Source organism: Rhinolophus sinicus, chromosome 13, assembly GCF_057876585.1.
Source record: "Rhinolophus sinicus isolate RSI-liver-muscle chromosome 13, RSI-T2T, whole genome shotgun sequence".
Taxonomy (NCBI): domain Eukaryota; kingdom Metazoa; phylum Chordata; class Mammalia; order Chiroptera; family Rhinolophidae; genus Rhinolophus; species Rhinolophus sinicus.
In genome coordinates, this window is record NC_142513.1 from 41,869,354 (window position 1) to 41,886,263 (window position 16,910).

The 16,910-nt window shown below is 38.7% G+C and overlaps 1 protein-coding gene across 15 annotated transcripts in view; it reads left to right on the plus strand.

Moving 5' to 3' along the window:
* KIZ (kizuna centrosomal protein) overlaps positions 1–16,910 on the plus strand; it is a 154,775-nt gene that overhangs the window by 110,718 nt on the left and 27,147 nt on the right. The window contains exon 11 of one of the 15 annotated variants that reach the window (XR_016018236.1): positions 2,759–2,842. The exons of the other annotated variants lie outside the window; for them this stretch is intronic. The gene's annotated coding sequence lies outside the window, so the exon portion shown is untranslated. The remainder of the gene's footprint in view (positions 1–2,758; positions 2,843–16,910) is intronic. 15 annotated transcript variants of the gene reach the window in all.

Consider the following 16,910-nt stretch of genomic DNA (forward strand, 5'->3'; position numbering starts at 1 on the left):
TGCACAAGGATTCCCTTTTTTTCATACCCTCGTCAACACTTTTTGTTTGTTGATTTATTTGTAATGGCCATTCTGACAGGTGTGAGGTGATACCTCATTGTGGTTTTAATTTGCCGCAAATTTGTACCTTTTGATCCCCTTCACTCATTTCACCCACCTCCCACCCGCTGCTTCTGGCAACCACCAATTCTAGCTCATAGAATTTCTTTATAAGAGAAGGCATAATTAAGTACCAGAGTTTCAAATTTTTCTTCATGCAGAAAGAGGGGTGATGAGCCTAGAAGTAATAGGGCTATTTGCCATTAAGATTTTTAAAGAAATTGTAATTCCAACCTGCCATCCATCTATCGGTAGTAGGCAGTTTAAAAACAAAATGCTTTGTGCTTGTTACATGCCAAAGTATTAGACATAAAATAACTTGGGAGATAAGGGAAAAAAAACCTTTCAAAGCCGTTTACTTTTTTCGAGTATTGCTGTTCTGACCTTGCCAGCAACCACACTGTCTTCGTTCTTTGCTCCCCACCCACTGGACCTCCCAGGAAGTTAATGTTTGAGGCCCTCATTCACTTTGGCTCTGCTTAATACTATTGTTGTGTCTGTCATTGAAGCTACTTTGATCTCTAAGTTCTTGACCATCATTTCTTTATTACATTTTTGTATCTTTTGTCATAATTATTTGTAGATTTGGCCTTTGGTAAAGCAAGGCAAGTGTACAGTTTGATTTAAGATAGATCCTGCTTCCTCCTTTATAATACTTCTGTTGAGGCTTTCCTGTTTGTATGGGCTGCATTCTTTCTAGAATATTCCAAAGAAAAGGAATATTTCAGAGGCTGTCCTCTGGAAGTTGAGGAGATGTGGCAGTTGAGCCTGGGCTTTGGCATCAGCCATCAGTGTCTGCTTTTTACTCCCTGCTCATTTCTTCATCTCTCTGAGCCTCTGTATTGGAAAATTAGATATACATAGTACCTGGCAAGATTGTCTTAAAGTTCAAATAAGGTCATGTGTATTAAAGTCCCAAACATGTATGAAACACTCATACATGTTAGCTATGATTCTACTAATAATATTCATGTGACTGTTAGTAGTAGTATTGGTCTTATGCACTGGCCCCATTTCAAACCAGTGACATCTAGTTAAAAGGAACCTCACAAAACAAACTCAAGAGGAAAATCAGCAGGGGCGATAGGGGTGTTGTGCCACAGGAAGAGTAAGCCTGAAATGAGTCCTGGAAGGGCGCCTGGACACCGCCAGCCTGTTTGTTATTCTGACAGCTGCTTGCCTTCCTGAGTTGCAGTGCTGCTCTAATTCCTCATAGACCATGCTTCCTGATAGTACCACTAAATGAGTTTCTGCAAGAAATTTCCACTTGAGAACTCAAGTGATGATTTGAATCCAGAAGGATGTTTACTTATCAAAAAAACTTGAAGAGAGTTCCATGCACCTTTTGGAACTTCTAATTAGTCCCATAAAGAAACTCTTGAAGAGGAATCACAAAAAGCTGATGAAGTGGCTACTGCTGGGTGGTCTCTCTGGTCAAGGCCCAGCTGTCTGTGCCTGATGTGCACACATGTGAGGACGTTGCAGGGTTCCTGATCACCAGGTGACAGTCCTCCCTACTGTGCCGCCTCAGAAGGTTGATGATCTGATGCAGCTTTTTCCCAGATGTGATGTGTGCGGTACTCCACCTAGAAGATACTGCAAGGAATACATATCTTGTGGCTAAACCCTGGTCTGGTCTCTCTCTTCCTCTGCAGCATGCACAACACACAGGAGCATGTTGAAGACTTTTAGGTACTGTCAGTAAATGAACTATTTAAAAGTGTGAACCTAGAGTCAAATAACTTACTTTCTATTTGAAAATGGAATCCTTCCTATAAACAGCCAACAGAATTAGTGTTCTGTGGAACATGTTTTGGAAAATATACACACATGTGGAACGTTTTTTAAAACCTTAAGTCTAATGAGGGCATCAGTTTTCTCAACTAAAATTATCATCAACGTTCTCCTGTGGTTCCTTTTTGTGGGGACCTCCCTTGTGGATGAGATTGCTTTATAATGACTCTTAGGGCTGGCTGCTTTAGTGTAACTAAACCTAAATGATGCTATGATTGAAATTTACTTGTCTAAGCTGCTTCCCAAACTGATCACCAGCAGGTTACAATGGTGGGGAAACACACTTCTTCAGTGTGGGTCCTTCTGTGTGACTTTATTTGCTTTGCAGCTGTCTCAGAAGGGATATAGTGGAAAAAAAAAAGAGGCCGAGGTAAAATGCATGCCAGGCACCTTGAGGTCGGGCAGAATGCTCTGAGGTTATACCCCTTTCAGAATAATGGGGGCCCTGGGGAAGTTTAACCTGAGAAGGGCACAAAAGCTGTCTTTAAATATTTGTAGGGCTGCTATGTAGAAGGCAGAACGTTAACTGAGCATAATTATAGAGTGTAGCTCAGGGGGCCCTGTTTGTGAGTGTTGCAGGGATGGAATTCACAGCTCAATAATGGAAAAACTTTCTAGCTCTTCATATCAGCAAAACTAAACTGAATGTCTTCCAGGTGTGAGATTCTGTGTTGGATGCTTGAACCATGGTGGGAACTTACTCTCTAGAGGGGCACTATGGAAGGAATTCTCATTTCTAGGAATTCTGACTTACTTTCTAATGCTAAGAGACTGTGATTCTCAGTCCATATTAAAGAAATCAAACATGCCAACTTTCTCATTTCTTAATTTTCCTTTCTTATTTGTGTATCACCCCCACACATAGGTCTTTTTGGAAGAGGGGCACATCCTTATAGAGTTTGCTGTCACTCTGAAGGCATCTGCTTTGTTAACCATCATTATGAAGAGTGTGAGTTTCATAACTTTTGCTCCTGTAATCTGTACTAAAGTATGCAGTGGTACTTCAGTTTTCGAATGTAATCCGTTCCGGAAGACCATTCGAGTTCTGAAACATTCGAAAACTGGTTTCCCCATAGAAAGTAATGCAAAATGGATGAATCCATTCCACACCTTTAAAATCAACCCCTAAAATTGCAAATTTAGCATGAATTTTACTATCTAATGATACCATAGATTCATAAAATTTATGGTGTTCGTAAACTGAAATGTTCGTCAATGGAGACGTTCGAAAACTTAGGTACCACTACATAGAAACCCTCCCGTATACACCCCCCACACACACAACCAGAGTAAGTGTTCCCACAGCCTGTGTGACCTGTTGTTACTACCATCTACCCCTTTCATTAGTCTAGTTCACACTAAAGAACCAGGTAGAAATCAAAAATTAATGTTCACATCTGTGAACATTATATATAGAATTTATTCCATATATAATAAATAGTATATCATTTGCATGTATATTATACCTTTACTTGGGAATACCATGGACAGCAAAAGACTGGGTCCCTGCCCTCACTAAGCCTCCATCATTTCTCATTTTCACAACAGTCCTATGGGGTAAATAGACAATCCAACAGAAACTTAGAGAGGTTGAATCCTGCTTAAGACCATATAGCTAGTGTATTAGATCTGGAATTAAACTCAAACTTCAGGATTTAAGCCCTGGACGCCTTCTGTTCCACCACCCTGCCTCTTTTGTTTTATAACATAAGGAGACCGCATCAGGATGTCTGGATTAATTAAACGACAGCGTGTATCACAACAAAAGATGAGCTCCACAAGGATGCTTTTGAGAGCAGCGATGGACGTAGTCGTACCTTTCCTTTCTCTTGTGTTAGGCCTGCAGAGGTGGGCGGCTTGCAAGGATTTCTGAGTATGGATTGTACCAGAGGGATGCCCTTTATAAAGAGGGGAAAATCTGAGTACACTTAGGCCTGAGACCACATGCAGGTAGTAGGATATTCAGGTCAGTGTTTCCCTAAAACTCTTAGGCCAGAATTAAAGCTTAAGTAGATTATGAAGGAAAGTCTCTCTCTGAACTGCTTACACCCACAAAGTAAAATTTCCCACATTGGCAATTTTACTTGTATTCACATGAAATTTGCGTTTGAGAGTTAAATGAATTTTAGTTTTAGTAAATGATGCAGCTTATGCGAAATATCATAAAAACCCATCACCTAACATAGTAGCTGGCATATTTTGTCAAACAAATGAATAAAAACGAGAGTATTAAGGAGTTCCCTTAAATGCTTGTTGATTCAGGCCAAAATACTGTCTCTTTCAGTCATTCACTCCACCAGTACTTTCCCCACCCCACGTGCCCATCCTGGCAAAACTCATCTCCTTAAGCTCTATGTGAAAAGGGCTCTCAGCTTTTATCTCAAGAGGATTAAGCCTCTAAGAATGTCCATTCAGCCTCTCATTCTTTTGACACCAATTCTCTTGATCAAGCTGTGTTGAAAGTGGTTGCCTGACTATGCCATTTCTCACTGATATCCTTTGGCAAGCTGAAATATTCAAGGTCATACTGAGGTACGTCCATTTAGAATCTTTGTGGGAGGTCAACATAAATTTGAAGGGTGCCACTTGGAGTTTGGGGCAGTGCTTCCCAAAACATTATTGCTTGAGTTTTACATCAAATTGGAAAACAGCTGGAAACATACAATGGACAGGTTGTCATTGGTAACTAGGTTTATCCTGGGAGAAAAGACTGTGGTGACAACTTTGGACTGCCAAAGTATAGTGACATGATACCTCCACTGCTGAGACTTTACTAAGAATGTGCCTTGTTCGTCCTGTCCCAGAAATGCACAAGAACCAGTAAAGATGTGCTTACCTTCTGCATCTGGGACAGAGGCCCCCAACTCATGCACAATCAAGGAACCACCAAATGCTTCTGGATTGTCTGTTGCAGGTCATGTGGCCCTGTCTCTATGGCAGTGGTCAGGCTGCTGGGACAGCCTGCTGCTTGCTACAGCAAAGCATTCCTCATGACGCTGCAGTGGTGGTGTTTATTTAAAGTGGTCATTAAAGTATGAAAGGCAGCTTTCTAAGAGTGCTCTTGATTGGATGCCCCCGCATTCAAGGCACTGAACTCCTACATGCCTGGAGAAATTCTCGGTGGTTGCACAGTAGAATCCTGTTTGGCATTTTAAAACATACCCATGCCCCACCCCCTCCCTTGACCAGTCATATCAGAACCTCTAGAGGTGGAAGCCAGGCATCAGTCTTTTATCACACACCCAAGTGACCCCAGGTTTGAGAAACATGGAGCAGGGGGTCTCAAAGATGAAAGAGTCCTTGGAAGTCATGCAAAACACCCTCACTTGACACAAGAGACTCAAGTGGAGAGAGAAGAGTTTGGGCATTAGATACTTTAATAAAATCAGGAATCAGGGAGTGTACTACAGTCATCCCTTGGTTTCTTTGGGGGATTGGTTCCAGGACCCATTACCCTCACACACACACCCCATAGGTACCAAAATCCACAGATGCTCAAGGCCCTTATGTGAAAGGGCATTATATTTTTATATAGGCAGGGGATGCCTACACATCACTTCATTTGTGTGGATTTAGCATAGTACTTAGCACATGGCAAATCCAAATTTTACTTTTTGGAACTTTCTGGGATTTTTAAAAAAATATTTTTCATCTGCAGTTGGTTGAATCTTTGGATGTTAAACCTGTAGATACAGAGAGCTGAATGTATCTTCCTAGGGCTGCTGTAACAAAGTACCGCAACCTTAAAACAATAGAAATGTATTCTCTCACAGTTCTGGAGGCTAGAAGTCTAAAATCAGTGTCAGCAGGACCGTGCTCCCTCTGAAGTTCCCCGGGGAGGATCCTTCCTGGCCTGTTTCAGCCTCTTGTGGCTCCTAGTTTGTGGCTGCATCACTGCAGTCTCTGCCTCTTCATATCCACTTCTCTTCTGCGTCTCCTGTGTCTTCTCCTCTTCCTATCAGGACACCAGTCACTGGGCTTTGGGCCTACTGGAAGTCCAAGAGGATTCCATCTTGAGATTCTTAACTAATTACATCTGCAAAGGACTTATTTCCAAATAAGTTCACATTCTGAGGTTCTGGGTGGACTTGAACTTTGGAGGAGACACTACACTAGTTAATCCATTCCAGGGGCTGAGGAGGGATTTCTTCATGCTTTATATTCATAGCATCCAGTTCATCTTATTCAGTGATTATTGCTGACACTACTATAGTACTTGTGATGAAATTGATAATATTAGTGTTTTTATTTGTGATTTTTCTCATTATATAAATTGAGTGCAAATTGCTATAAATATTGTCTTTAAAAACTAACTATGCCAATAAAATGTACCTTCCTGATCAAGATTATCCAATCTTTGAAAACTTAAAGATTCCATGACTTTGAGAGTTGAAAATTCACCTCCTATGATGGAACAGTGTTAAGTGGCAGGCATGGGTTTATAAATTTACATGTGAAGCAATACCAGCTAAACTGTTTCAGTTCAGTTTTGGAATATCCATTAAAGGTCAATTATAAGCCTGGCATTTATTTTCAGGTGTAATTGTTGAATTCCTCCATAGAAATTAAGAATGTGATGTAAATACCTACTTTCTGAAGCAGCTCCAGGCAACTCATATGAATTGGAAATTACTTTGTGCATCGGTTCTCTCTGTGAGAGGACAGAGAAACCTGGGCAATAGATACAGGCCCAGGACTACTGGTGGAGTGGAGTGGAAAGTCTGGATGTGAAAAGTGGACCCAACCTGTGTATCTCACATTTGCATAGATTTGTGGCCTTAAAAAAAAAATTCCTAAATATAAATGAGTTTTCTGTATTTCAAAATTGTGAAAGCACATATATCCTAATTTTTCATTTTCATTTAAGCAGATTACTAGACAGGTGGTTTTTGGACTTTAAGTGATAATATTTATCTTTAGAATTAATTTTAGAAATATATCCCACAATTTTTGTTTTGTTTTGCAAAAACAACTGGGTTTACTGCATCAACAACACATCTAGTGTAGTGTGCAAAAAAAATTTGCATAGGTATAGGTATGTATGTGAAAAGTAACAACACTGGGAAACTCGGTGGACAGAAAATATTTTTCAAATTTAATTTTTAAAATGTTATACACTTCATATAGTAGGAATGGCAGTTATCCTTCTTTACTCAAAGATGCCCAGTTCTTTGTCAGTTCAAGGTCATTTTTTTCTAGCTGTAGTGGTAGTGATGTTTGCATCTCCCTTTGTTATTCCTTTTCCAGACCCAACTCTTCTTTTTTCATTAGGGATTTCTGGGAAAGCCATGGACAGAGTCTCTGCCTCAGGGACATTCCATAGAGGTTGGTCAACCACAGGTTTATCTGACTCTTGTAATGGGTTGTTAAAAGCACTTGTTCATCAGATATTTTTTTATTTGTAGATTTAGAAGTATTTTAGCAGGTGTACATTTGCATACAAAAGAGAATAAAAGATAAGAAATTGAGGCTTTTTTTTTCTCCTCTCATCTCTCTGGTACCTCCCTTTATTCAGCATGTTTTCACTTTGTTTTCTCTAGTGATTTCCATTATCTAGACACAAAATGTGTATCAAAAAGAAAGAAACAATCTTAGTGATCCATACCATTTTGCAGGAAGATCAATGATTGATTGGGTCATCAGTCTGGAATTAATAGCCAAGGATAGATTTTAACCCCCTGGGCCCCTTGCCTTACTTTATGTTTTAAACTACAATCTTTTCTACTTTTCAAACTAAATCTTAACACACATTTGAATATGTAATAAATGCTTGACTGAGCCACCCAGAACTGCAGCTTGAGCATGCACACATGTTTGTTTCTGTGTGTACCAGAATATTCTAATCGAAAATAAGTATTGTTTAGAAATAATTGTTTTATCTAATAATTTTCACTACTCAATAGTTTTCTGACAGTTTGACCTTACTAATGGGAGGAAATGTTTCCCTGGAGTTCCTAAGGAGCCACCCAATCCTCAAATTTGCGGACTTAGAGTTTACTTGCCTATTGAGAAAATTAATTTTTTTTCCTCCTTGGAAATATATGGACCTACCTTGTTTATAGCAGGCTAATTTGAACCTTGTAGCTTTTTGCTTTACGAATTTGGCCTCCTACTCAAGTCTTCTAGACTATTCTTGGAGGATGTCTGAATTGTTTGAGCACCCCTAGTAAAAAGTATACTCTTGCTTCCAAAGAGTCAGAAACCTGGTCCATTTGATTCAGACAGCTACTTAAAAATCTCCATGCAGCTGTTGCAGCCTCCTTTGATAGTATGTTCTGGGGTCTCTCAACTCTTTGAACTAAGTGAGCTTTTCCTAACATCTAGCTTGTATCTGTTGGCTGAAGTTTTTCACAGAGTTTTCTTGCAACACACAAAGAAACTGCTCACCACCATCTAGTTTCAACGTTGTAAGTATGTTCTGTTTGGCCTGTGCAGTTTTTTATTTTTTCATTTAAAAAGGCCAAAGTCTGGCAAGACTAGGCCCACTTCCCCAACTGGCAGAAATTGGCTGTAGTCAGAGAACAGCTGTCCCCTCGACAGGGCGCTTACATGCTCTCCAGCCTGCTACAAGCTTACCTTTCCCACTGCGCCCACCCAACCGGAGTCACTTACCGTGTTTCCCCAAAAATAAGATTTAGCCAGTCAGCTCTAATACGTCTTTTGGAGCAAAAATTAATATAAGACTTGGTCTTATTTTACTATAAGACTGGGTATAATATAATATAATATAATATAATATAATATAATATAATATCTGGGTCTTACATTAATTTTTGCTCCAAAAGATGCTGTGGGGACAGAGCCCCAGAAAGTATTTTACAGGCTCTCGGCCTCACGTGGAAGGGTGCTGGCTCGGGTGGTGGATGGCCGTCGGCTGGGGCTGATTGGCCATCGGCTGTGGCTGGTTAGCCGATTGGCCGCTGGTATAACTGCTGTGGCTACGAAGGATTGCCGAGGATTGCCAAGGAGCCGAGCAGAGCCGAGCAGAGGCGAAGAGAGCGGAAGAGGAGAGCCGAGAGAGCGGAAGAGAGTCAAGGAGAGTGGAGGAGAGTCGTCAGCCCGTCGGTTGGCGGAAAGGCGGACGGCAGGTCGCGCGTCCGGTGAACCCAGCCTCCAGTGAGACCATAGTGGTATGACTCCCCTACCTATGGCTCCGTGGGTGTTCCTTTTTGGCCTCACCATATCCTGCGTTCTTACGTGGGGAGCGGGACCAGAGACCCCGCAGGCCACCCCGCACGACAAATGGCGCAGCGAGCAGGGTCTCCCGCACAACAAATGATGCAGCGAGCAGGGTCTCCCACACGACAGATGCATTAGAGCTGACTGTCTGGCTAGGTCTTATTTTTTGGTGTTTAGTCCTCCAAGTGAATGCACTTAATCCTTTTAAACTTTGCTTTACCCTTAAACCATTCGAGGAAACGTGTATCAGGGGTGGAAGCAGACGATATGTTCAGCAGTTCCCAGCTTGATTTTGTCAAATCTTTACTAGTTGGGTTATGGCAGCTACATCCCAGATAAAAATTGTCCAAGCAGGGTCCAAAGACTCTTTGCTTACAGATTGGCCACAGAAGGCTTAAGGATCAAATACCAGTGAGGAGCCATGGTTGGGAAGGGGGTGGGCTATCTCCCTCCAAAACTTGTACAGTTGAAAGTATACTTGGGCAGCCTGGAAGGGAAAGTCCACACCAGTTAGAGAATCCAAGTCCTTCAGTAGGAAGGGGAGGGTACCAGAATGGAAAGTGTGGAACATGGAAATGGCCTATCTTTTCCAGAGTAGTAAAGTGGTCCCTTGCTGCTAAGAGTAAATTCACTTCACATTCTTTCTTTGCTAGACCAGTAATAATATCGGTTCTGTCTTGTATTTGGGCAGAATACTTAATCCCCCCAAATCTGAAAATAACGTTACAATTACTAGCTTGATATTTTTCACAAAAATCCCCTCCTGAAAATAAATAGCACATGTTTTCTTTGTTCTGAGAAACATGAGAGCCAGCTCACTAAAGTTAAATGATTTACCTTAAGATAATAGACAAAAGGAACTTCCAGCTTCCAGACACCAGGAGCCTTTATCAAGAAGGAACTTTTTCCTCCCTCCCTCCCTTTCTTCCTTCCTGCCTTCCAAAACTTCTATCTTTGCTATTTTTACTTGACCAAATGAGTTTAATTGAATGTAGGAATAGCATATGGTCATTAAGATCTGGACTTGTATCCTAAAAGCTGAAAAACTTTTTGGTTGATCTTTATAGAATAAAAACGAAAAGAGACTTCTTTTACTTCTTTTACAGTGATTCTTTACCTTCTTAGAACTCAGATATTCTGTCTTTGATTTTATTAACCTCCATCACCCCCAGTTGCTTTACAACAAATCTGAAATAAAATGGATATTATAATTAATTGGAAAATGTTATGATGCCATCCTGTTGGAGCCATCCTAGGACAGTGGGACTGCCTACAGCAAGGAACACTTTCTATCCAGGCCAGTACTCAACACATACAACAGAAGTTACACAAAACAATACTTTCCCCTCTGCATGCACTGCACCTGGTGTTTTCTTTATTAAATATTTCTAAATACTAGTTCCAATGTGCTAAACTGATTTCACAATCCAGCAACGTTAAAAAATGTTGCCTTAGGATTTATTTTCAGAGTTAAGAGTCCCTGTCTACGTATTTTAATTATACAGCATTTAATATCAAAATATGATGCTTATTTTAAATACTTTTTTTTCATTATTAGTTTCAGGTGTACAAAACAATATAATAGTTCAACATTTATACCCCTCACAAAGTGATAACCCCCCACCCCCAATCTACTACCCCTCTGACATCACACACAGATGTTAAATTTCTACTGTCTCTATTCCTTATGTTGTACTCCGCTTCCTGTGACTATATATATAAAATTGTAGTTGACATTCATTATTATTCAGCTTCAGGTTCAGGTGTACACTGCAGTGGTCAGGCATGTACGCCATCCATGAAGTTGTCTCCCTAATAAGACAAGTGTAAATACTTATTTTTATCTTGATTGATTTTCAGTAGGACAAGATAAGTTATATTTTTATTCTTCAGTGTGATGGTAGTTTTAATCCAGTAATAAGGAGCTTGTGGTTAAGTTCTTAAATGGAGCCAGCAAAAGCAGGAAGGCATCTGATTGCCAGCCCCTGGTGCTAATATCAGGAATCCTTTTATCTGTCTCCAACATTGAAGATGTGAACATGGATGCTGTTTTGTTACTGTATGTCTGTGCTGCAACTCTAATTCTCCATCTTCCCTTTCATCCAGGTATCCTTGAGACTTGAAGTAATGAGGAAAGTTGTGTCATTTGGGTCCTTTACATGATCTCTATTTATTGTTTCCCAGCAGTCTTCCCCACCTTAGCCTATAGCAGATGCTACCAGAAGTCCTGCACAGCTGAGGGTGTCCTGTGGATCCAGGCGAAGTCCAGGCTGCTGCTGATGCCTTTGGGGCACCTGGCTTTGTTTCCTGCACATGCTCTCTCCCCACACAAGACTAGCTCTGGATCTCTGAGCTCATCCTGCTATTTCTAAACTTTCCTGACCCTCCTGCTATTCACCCAGCCTAGAAATCCCACACTCAGATGTGAGAATTTAAGAGCCAGAGCAGGCTGTGCTCTGAAGTACTACCAGATGACCGATCAAGGAATTCAGTGCCGTTTCTTCTGATTCATTCCTATAGTGGCTTCTGCAAGGCCTGGAGTGGAGAGAAACCATTTTACTATAAGTTGAACCTATCCACAAACCCACTCAAAATAATGACTGGAATTTGGCCACCTCAAATAAACATATACAACTTGTCTTTAAGTCTTAAAAACTGGGTTCAACTAAATTGTTTATTTTCAGAATATCTGAAAAAGGGACCGTTCAAAAAAATAATTTGCATGCATTTGTAAAATGTTAACATTGTAGGAAGAATTTAGGAAACTTCTCTCTAGGAAGTAGAAAATTCAGTATTTCTGTGTATTTTTTCACACCTAAAACAGTAATGATTTATCAATATCATCAAATATCCAATGAGTGTTAAAATATTTTTTAAAGTTTTTTTTTTTTTTAATTAGTAGCCAAACTACGTCACTGCAATGCATTTGGGTCATGTGTCTCTTAAGTAGGGGGACCATATAATTTATTATCTAAACTAGGAAACTTTTGATAACAAAAGGAGATTCTATTAATAATTATACAGGGACAGCAGGCATAAACCTAAATTGTCAGGGACCAATTGGGATATCTGGTCACTCTACTTTTTTTAAATTTTGTAAAAAATACATAACATTAAATTTACCATTTTAACCATTTACCAGTTCAGTGGTGTTAAGTATATTCATGTTGGTATACAGTAGATCTCTAGAACTTTTTCCTCTTGCAATACTGAAGTACTTTACCCACTAAACACTAATACTCCTCCCCCTTCTCTCCAGCCCTTAGTAATCACCTTTCCACGTTCTGTTTCTATGACTGTGACCACTTTTGATACTTCACATGAGTGGAATCATACAGTATTTGGCCTCTTGTGACTGGCTTATTTCACTTAGCATAATGTCTTCAGCATTCATTCATGCTATAGTATGTAATAGGATTTCCTTCTTTTTATTTTTATTACTAGCTTCAGGTGTACAAAACAATGTACTTTCATCCCTCACAAAGTGACAATTCTCCTCCCCCAATCAACTGCCCCCCTGACATCGTACATATCTATTACAATTCCATTGATTCTATTCCCTATACTATACTCCACATCCTGTGACTATATATGTATATTAAATTATAGTTGACATACAATATTATTCAGCTTCAGCTTCAGGTGTACAGTGCAGTGACAAGCATCTACACCATCCATGAAGTGGTCTCCCTAATAAGACAAGTGTCCATCTGACACCCTACAAAATCTTTACAACATTATTGACCATATTCCCCAAACTGTCTTTCATATTCCCGTGGCAATATTGTAGTTACCAATTTATGCAGTCTAATCCTTTCCCCTTCTCCCTCATCCCCACCCCCCTCCCATCTAGCAACCATCATTTTTTCCTCTATATCTCTGAGACTATTTGTTTACTTTGCCCATTTATTCAGTTCTTTAGATTCCACATATAAGTGAGATCATATGGTATTTGTCTTTCTCTGTCTGACTTCTTTCACTTAGCATAATGTTCTCTAGGTCTATCCATATCGTTGCAAATGGTAAGATTCAGTGTTCTTTATAGGCGAGTAATACTCCATTGTATAAATGTACCATTGTTTCTTAATCCAGTCGTCTACCGATGGGCATTTCGGTTGTTTCCAAGTCTTGGCTATTGTAAATAGCGCTGCAGTAAACGTAGGGGTGCATATATTTTTTCGAATTAGTGTTTTGGATTTCTCTGGATAGATACCTAAGAGTGGAATTCTGCATCATAAGGTAGTTCCATTTCCAGTTTTTTGAGATACCTCCAAAAGTGGCTGCACCAATATGCAACCCCAACAACAGTGTACAAGGGTTCCCTTTTCTCCACATCCTTGTCAGCACTTGTTGTTTGTTGATTTATTGATGATAGCCATTCTGACCGGAGTAAGGTGGCATCTCATTGTGGTTTATATTTGGATTTCTTTAATGATTAGTGAGGTTGAGCATTTTTTCATATGGCTATTGGCAATCTGTATGTTCTATTTAGAGAAATGTTTCTTCATGTCCTCTGCCCATTTTTTAATTGGGTATTTTTTTATTTTTTTTTTGGTGTTGAGTTAAACGAGTGTTGTATAAATTTTGGATATTAAGCCCTTATCGGATGTATCATTGGCAAATATCTTCTCCCATTCAGTAGGCTGCCTTTGTATTTTATTGATGGTTTGTTTGCTGTGAGAAAACTTTTTAAGTTTGATGTCATCCAGTATGTTTATTTTTTCTTTTACTTCTTTTGCCAACGGGGATGTATCAGTGAAAATATTACTCACGGTAATGTCTGCCAATTTACTCCCTGTATTTTCTTCTAGGAGTTTTATGGTTTCAGATCTTACATTTAAGTCTTTAATCCATTTTGAATTTGTTCTCGTATATGGCATGAGGAGATGGTCCAGTTTCATGTTTTTGCATGTGTCAGTCCAGTTTTCCCAGCACCATTTATTAAATAGACTATCTTTACCCCAATGTAAATTATTCCTTCCATTCTCATAGATTAAACGACTCATATTTTGAATTTGTTCTCGTATATGGCATGAGGAGATGGTTCAGTTTTGAATTTGTTCTCGTATATGGCATGCGGAGATGGTCCAGTTTCATGTTTTTGCATGTGTCAGTCCAGTTTTCCCAGCACCATTTATTAAATAGACTACCTTTACCCCAATGTAAATTCTTCCATTGTCATAGATTAAACGACTATATATGAATGGATTTATTCCTGGGCTCTCTATTCTGTTCCATTGATCTGTGTGTCTTTTTTTTATGCCAGTACCATACTGTTTTGATTACTATAGCCTTGTTGTATGATTTGATGTCAGGTAGCCGTAACTATTCCAGGTCTTTAATGGTTCCATATAAATTTTAGGATTATATGTTCTATTTCAGAGAAAAACGTCATTGGTAGTTTGATAGGAATTGGCATTGAATCTATAAATTGCCTTAGGTAGTATTGACATTTTAACTGTATTAATTCTTTCTATCTACAAACATGGTAGGTGTTTCCATCTATTTGTATCTTCTTTGATTTCTCTCTTCAGTGTCTTATAATTTTCTGAATACAGGTCTTTTACTTCTTTGCTTAAATTTATTCATAGGTATTTTATTGTTTTTGAAGCAATTGTAAATGTGATTGATTTCTTGATTTGGCCTTCTGAAAGTTTATCATTGGTGTATACAAATGCAACTGATTTCTGAGTATTAATTTTGTATCCTGCTACTTTCCTAAATTCATTTATCAGTTCTAATAGTTTTTGCGTGGAGTCTTTGGTGTTCTCTATATATAGTATCATGTCATCTGCATATCATGACAGTTGTACTTCCTCCTTTCCAATTTGGATACCTTTTATTTCTTTTTCTTGTCTGATTGCTGTGGCTAGAACTTCCAGAACTATGTTGAATAAAAGTGGTGAAAGTGGGCAGCCTTGTCTTGTTCCTGATCTTAAGGGGAAAGGTTTTAGCCTTGCCCTGTTGAGTTAGTTGTGGGTTTATCATATATGGCCTTTATTTTGTTGAGATATGATCCCTCTATTCCCACTTTGCTAAGAGTTTTTATCATAAAAGGCTCCTGGATTTTGTCAAATGCTTTTTCTGCATCTATTGATATAGCCATATGATTTTTATTTTTCATTTTGTTAATGTGGTGTATCACATTAATTGACTTATGGATATTGAACCAACTTTGCATACCAGGAATGAATCACACTTGATCAAGTATATGATCTTTTTTTTTTTTTTTTTTTTTTTTTTTAGTTTCAGGTGCACAAGACAAAGCAAAACTTAGACGTTTATCATTTATATCCCTCACACTGTGTGAACCCCCCTCCCCCCTGTATGATCTTTTTAATGTGTTGCTGAATCCAGTTTGCTAGTATTTTGTTGAGGATATTTGCATCTGTGCTCATTAAGGATATTGGCCTGTAATTTTCTTTTTTTGTAATGTCTTTATCTGGTTTTGAGATCAGAGTAATAGCAACCTCGTAAAATGTACTTGGGAGCCTTCCCTTCGTCTGGATTTTTTAGAATAGTTTGAGGAGAATAGGTGTTAATTCTTTTTTGAATGTTTTGTAAAATTCACCTGTAAAGCCGTCTCGTCCAGGACTTTTGTTTTTTGCGAGCTTGTTGATTACTGATTCAATTTCTTTGGTAGTAATCGATCTGTTCAGAGTTTCCGTTTCTTCTTGATTTAGTCTTGGAAGAGTGTATGTTTCTAGAAATTTATCCATTTCTTCCAGATTGTGTAATTTGTTGGCATATAGTTGCTCATAATATTTTCTTAAAATTTTTTGTATTTCTGTGGTATCTGTTATCACTTCTCTTCTTTCATTTCTAATTTTATTAGTTTGGGTCCTCTCTCTCTCTGTTTTTGATGAGTCTGGCTAAGGGTTTGTTGATTTTGTTTATCTTTTCAAAAACCCAGCTCTTGGTTTTATTGATCTTTTGTATTTTTTTTTTTTTTTTGGTGTCTGTTTCATTTGTTTCGGCTCTGATCTTTATTATTTCCTTCCTTGTACTCCCTTTAGTCTTGTTTTGCTGTTCTTTCTCCAGTTCCCTTAGGTGTAAAGATAGACTGTTGATTTGAGATTTTTCTTGATTATTTAGCTATGCCTGCATTGCTATGAATTTCCCTCTTAGGACTGCTTTCACTGCATCTCATAGATTTGGGGTAGTTGTGTTTTCATTTTCGTTTGTCTCGAGGTTTCTTTTTATTTCTTCCTTGATTTCATTATTGACCCACTCACTATTTAGTAACATGTATTAAGCCTCCATGTTTTGTGTATTTTCCCGATTTCTTCTTATAATTGATTTCTAGTTTCAAGCGTTGTGGTTAGAGAAGACGCTTGATATGATTTCAGTCTTCTTAAATTTATTGAGACTTGTTTTGTGGCCTAGCATCTGGTCTGTCTTGGAAAATGTTCCTTGTGTACTTGAGAAGAATGTATGTTCTGCTGCTTTGGGCTGAAAATGCTCTAAAAATACCGATTAAATTGAACTGGTCTAAAGTGTCATTTAAGGCCACTGTTTCCGTGTTGATTTTCTGTCTGGAGGGTCTGTCCATTAGTGACAAAGAGGTGTTGAAGTCCTCTACTACAATAGCGCTACTGTTGATCTCTGACTTTATGTCAGTCATAAACTGTTTTATATATTTAGGAGCTCCTATGTTGGGTACATAGATGTTTATTAGGGTAATATCTTCTTGTTGGATTGATACCTTTATTATTATGTAGTGCCCTTCTTTGTCTTTTATTGTAGTCTTCATGTTAAAGTCTATTTTGTCCAAAATAAATATTGCAACTCCACCTTTTTTCTCATTTCCATTTGTGTGAAATGTTTTATTCCATCCC